This window comes from Protopterus annectens, chromosome 7.part0 (assembly GCF_019279795.1).
Source record: "Protopterus annectens isolate FY-2018-M chromosome 7.part0, PAN1.0, whole genome shotgun sequence".
NCBI classification, from domain to species: Eukaryota; Metazoa; Chordata; order Ceratodontiformes; family Protopteridae; genus Protopterus; species Protopterus annectens.
This window is the reverse complement of record NC_056739.1, coordinates 328,331,729-328,337,234: the sequence shown is the minus strand read 5'-3', so window position 1 is coordinate 328,337,234 and position 5,506 is coordinate 328,331,729. Positions and strand designations below refer to the sequence as shown.

Below are 5,506 nucleotides of genomic sequence, written 5' to 3'. Positions count from 1 at the left end.
TTTACAGACATATGTCAGAGTTCTTTGCTTACCTTTTAGGAAGTCACTTCTAGCAGTTCACTTTTCAGGGCCAAGATTTTTTTCCTTTGAAAGGCTGCTGATATTGGGGGTTCCACCACTTGAGCTGGTTTCTAAATTTAGTTATTTTAGATAGTTAATGGGGATAGATGCCTCAATGTAGAAGTTTAGGTATGTGGAGATTTTAAATCTCCTACAGTCAGAGTATTAGCAGACTGACCTCAGAGAAACCCATGAGCATAGCAGGATTGGAGGATACCTTAGCTAAGGTCCTTTGAATAAGTGAGCATGGTGGACGGATCTGACTAGTGATAGGGTCAACTATTTGTTGAGAATACTGGTGTTATATCTGTAAGAACAAGGTCAGATTTAAGCCCCTAGTAGGGGGCACTACCTTTTGCAGAGTTGGCACGGACATCCAGGACTCCCTATGCATACTTGTTTGTGGTGTAGTTTGCAAATTTATGGTTCCTGGTGGACATTTCACAAAATGAATGTGAGGGGTTCAATAATTATAGACCGATTTGCAAGCATCCACCCAGAACAGCCACAAATAATAAATGGTCTAAAGAAAAAACACACACTACCAACAAACTGTAAGACTTTATTAGCTGAATAGTGTACACAGTACTTAACAGCTAATAAAACATATCATGCTTTGAAAATAGCTTATATATACATACAATATATAAAAATTATAAAATGTTAACTATATACAAAAATCTGCCATTCTGACAACACAAAAGACAAATCTTCACTACTTCAGAATACCTCAGCCAGGAGACATGTAATGTCTGTATGTGCAAAGCCCTTGAAATAATGTATTTTAAACTACTCCAGAAGAGAAAATACCATATGGTGCTAGAAAAAAAAATTATGTTGGCAGTTACCATCTCCTACTGTTAAGATGTACAACGTCGCCATTTGGCTGGCACTTTACCACTGGATTTCAAAAAAACACTGGTGAAGTACATGCAGAAACAGGATGTTCTCGAACTGTGCCAAACCTACTGAAGAAGGCATCTGTTCTGTTCTTTTCAAATCCATCACTGCATACTCTATTGATTTAGAGTCTGCATGCGATCTGAAAAGTATTAACAGTCTTAACCATTTCTGTTACTTTACCAAAGCCTACAGTTTTAGATAGTTCAGTAGAAATAAGACATGGAAGCAGCTTAACCAGAACAAACAATTCTCTTACATTTATTCAGCTTCACTCTGGCTTTCAAAACTCAATTCAATGTACATCTGGTAATGCTACTTTGGATCTCTGCACGTTTCATACTTGTATCCACTGGAGTTCCAATGGAAAGTGCCAGACACTAAGGAAGCCTTTAAAAATTCTGCTGCCTATGAATCTTTAATAAGGGAAGCTAAACATTCCATCTATTGCATGGGAACCAGTATCCAAGCAATATGACAGCCAAAGTGTTGGGTTGATTTGCTGCAAACAGGTGATGGAATAATTAACAAGTGTAGGTGATGCAGAGATAGCAAATGTAGACAATACAGCATGCCCTTTGTTCCACAATGGATCTTTTTTATAAACTGTACACCTTCGCTATACTACATACAATACTTCAGTGCAGCAGAGGTGACCGTTCTAATCTTATAAAAGTTATGTTTTAAAAGCTCTATTAGTGACCAATAAGTGTGCTTTTAGTGGAAAGATTTTACTTATTTGGTTGGTTTATCCAGTGGAATTGTGTGGTAGAGACAACAGGTCTTTTCCCCAAAGCCAATTCAATGGTAAAAGTTTAGCCATCCCACATTAAAATGAAAATATATGATGTTACTTGGCACCCCAGGTGCTACAGCAGCTCTAGTGATAAAAATGTTACTTATTCGCAAGAAAAATGATGAGGGTTGCACGTTCCATGGAGCTGAACCTTATTTGTGACTAAAAATTTGCTGGAGAGATAGATGCCCATCCCTCATGCTCTTCAAAAAGAAAGCGGATAAATGGATGTGAATTGTAAAGGACAGAGGCACTCTAAAATGACTCAGGGCTCCAACATCCAAAGACCCACTACCCTGATAACTACCCCAATCACATACCTGGGGAATTAGGATGCAATATTTTTATATCCTGGGTATTACTGGCTAAGCTTGTAAAGGCTGTTGTGCCACTAGCCTAGTAATCACCTATAAACCATTACAAGAGACCTGGAATCCCTTCAGTTATGATAAGCAGTAATGAAATTAAATCTTAAAAACTAAAGCATAATCCCAAATATAGAGAAAGGATACCACAGAAAATGCAAATTCTTTTGGACCGAAGTGTGAGTCATCTCAAATTCCCTGCATACGGAAAAATTAGAAGGGAACAAACACCTAGAAGGATCATTCATCAAGAACTTATTTTAATTCACAGCTTAATGAAGCAAGAATAAGATAAAAGATCTATGAAGAAAAAAAGTGGGTGAAGAGTGATATGAACACTGAAAACACAAATGGCTAAGCATCCAATACTTGTTACTGTGCAAGTCCCAGAAAAGCAGCACTGAATGACAAAATGTGGCTTTACATATGCCAAGTCAGACAATGCCATACCTCAGCGAAAATGGAAAATCCCAGAACGTCAATCTCAGAACTGGTATACAAGTTTGAGGGAGACCCACCCCCCTCCACAAATAATTTTAATGAAAACAGGGATGTTCAAAATTCACTGTGTTCCTGTACCATCCCCCCCCCCCCCAAATTCTACAACTTGCACTTACAAGCAGCAAGGTAAATACAAAATTACAGCAGGGATGTCATACATAAAAAATACAAGTACAACTCTTACAAGCTCAGCATCTATTCCTTTATAAGGCAGTTGTCAAAAACTTTGCTGTGCATGTGAGAAAACAGAAGCAAAATAACCCTGATTACTAGAGGCACAACACATACTTACATCAAGCAACACAAAAAAGGCAACAAATAGCTGTTTAATCAGGATGCAACCACTCTAATGTAAAAGGCAGTTCCCTACAGTCTGGAAACTAGCATTTCAGTTTTGTAATGGTAACTTTAGTAACCAAGTCAGAGTTTACCTTAACTCCTCCAAAATCTAAGCATGGCAGCAAGAGTTTTTTTGGTTACAAGGCCCCTACTAAGTGCATCTGAGGTAGCAAGAATAAAAATGTACATGAAAAATCTCTTCAATCCTACAAGGAAGCCAAAGACCTGGATGAGACATGCACCAGAAAACAAAGCTAGTTACAGGAAGAAAACTAAGACACAAACAGCAGGCACGATTGTGTGCCCATGGAAAGACCAAGACCAGTAACTAATACACAGAAGAATAACGGGAATATACTCCAATTCCAAGACTGAAGAGTGTGCAAGTAAGCCACCTGCTCTAATGGAGGAGAACCACTGGGGTTAGTGTAAGCTGGAGAGGTTGGGCAGACAGGAATTGCAGCTTGAAAGTGTAGCAGCCCGATGTTCAGAACTAAACTGTGGATTTTTAAACAGAATGCACTTCCAACTACCATGTGTGCACAAGCAAAGACACTATGGTTATGCAAAACAGTTAAAGATTCCAAACTAGTCAGGCCAATCCAGTTGAAGTGCTTTTTGCCTAACCCAATAGGTACAGGGATTCTGAGATACTACACTATCAGTTTCTTTCAAAGCTTATTAGCCAAGATGAATAAAATAGTTTTGCACACCATTAAAACATTATTCCACTAAAGGCAAACTGCATCCACCATCTCAAATCTGCCAAGTAGTCTACTGGAAGACTAACAATGAAAAAAAAAAAGGCTAAATTAGTAATACAAGAGTAAAGTCCACTGTCCAGAAGATAAAGTTACAGAAGATGAAGTTAAGTGCTAGTTCAGGAAATCAGAATGATGCAGTTTTACCCTCTTCTAGGGTAAGAGCAACCATAAAACATAGCCCGCCCTACTACCTGAAACTAGAACATGTGGCACAACTACAGAGAATTATGTGCATAATTGTACCTGTCAAATAACTTTCTCAGAAGCTTCATATATGGAGAGTCTGGCAAGATGGAAGTTAAGTGCTCGAGACACTGGGAAATCCTTAAAACTGCCTCTCAAAAGTATTAACCTGAAGAATCAGTGTAAATAACGCTTGCCACATTGATCAAACTCGAGAATAGAAGCACACCATGTTAAAGGAATATTGTAAAAGTACCTTATACTACATTCCCTCCAAAGGGGACCAAAAACATGATTTGTATACTTAGATGGCTAGTCTACTTTTTATGGAGACAATTTACACCTATGGGCAGCAAAAAAATAAATAAATCTTTAATTTGTTCCAAACAGCTGGTGAAGGTATGACACTAGCTTCCATGTGCATTTCCTGCAGTGTGGGTAGTTAGATATATATTAAATAAATAAAACATATATACATACATATACACAGCCGCACACTCTGCCAGGTCATGGGTAAAACCATCAATTGGTAAGCCTAAGAAATCCTTTTCAAAGTAGCGTCTTTCACAACATAGCACTGTGACAGTAATAAGCACCCTTTTAAGGTAATCCTAAATCTCTTCCCCACCAAGCCAGTTTGTAAATTATAATTTTGTTTGTTTTGTTTGGGGGGGGGGGGGTTATCTTAAATAAGCATTTATACATTTCAACTGCTTCATTTCAGGAACTTGTCTGACATCCCCAAGAATTCCAGCCCTATAAAAAGGGGTAAGGAGTGTGCCAAAATTCAGAAGCAAAGGCACTCTGAGTCACCTGTGTTAAAAATTTATGAAAAAAAGAAGTCGGACGCACACACAATGTTTTTCAAACGCTACTGTGCTTGGAATATAATGCTAATGTTTCACAAACTTCATATGTATTGCTTTGTGCATATTTATCAAAAATCACAATTGTGAGGTGCTCAAAATGCTCAGAGCTGGAGACAATACAAATAGAAATCCCTCAGTTAATTACTTGTCATTCGGAGCTGAACACCATCAGATTTTTTTCAGTGCTAAAGGTGAGAGTATAAAGTGTGTACACAAACTTTTCTACAGTTATAGTACTGATAACAGGCCCACTTGTGTATGTACTGTTAAATCTTCAGCCAGACTGTACCTGTCACAATAACCAGTTTTAGTTTGCAAACAAAGCTACAGTGCGTCTAAACACTATAAACATTATAAATGGGACATTTTCCTAAAACATGCTCCAAAAACGCAGGGATCTCTTGTAGCATTACTTCCTTTATCAAAGGTATCACAATCACTTTCTGTTCTACCCAAAACTGCACTGCACATGTACTGGATGACATATGCACCACTTGGTCTCTCCTGAAGTCTAACATTTTCTGGCATAGAAAACTGGAAATCTGAAGCAGCAAAGTCAGAGGTGTACCTTGAATGTACAGTGAACTGCACGAGCACAGACATTATAGCTCCACTTCATTTATAAACAAAAGCTCTCACCTCCTCCACCCCGCCCCCCCCCAAAAAAATAGAAGAAACACTGAACTATCCTGATAAGACAGGGGAGTGCCATCAAAACATGAATTATAC

The 5,506-nt window shown here is 38.3% G+C and overlaps 1 protein-coding gene across 7 annotated transcripts in view; it reads right to left on the bottom strand.

The window, feature by feature from the left end:
- Nucleotides 1-602: 602 nt before the first annotated feature.
- The window catches only part of NFYA (nuclear transcription factor Y subunit alpha), a 209,669-nt gene continuing 204,765 nt past the window's right edge, over nt 603-5,506 (bottom strand). For all 7 annotated transcript variants that reach the window (XM_044076885.1, XM_044076890.1, XM_044076889.1 and 4 more), the window contains one exon: nt 603-5,506. This exon is cut by the window's right edge and continues 881 nt beyond it. The gene's annotated coding sequence lies outside the window, so the exon portion shown is untranslated.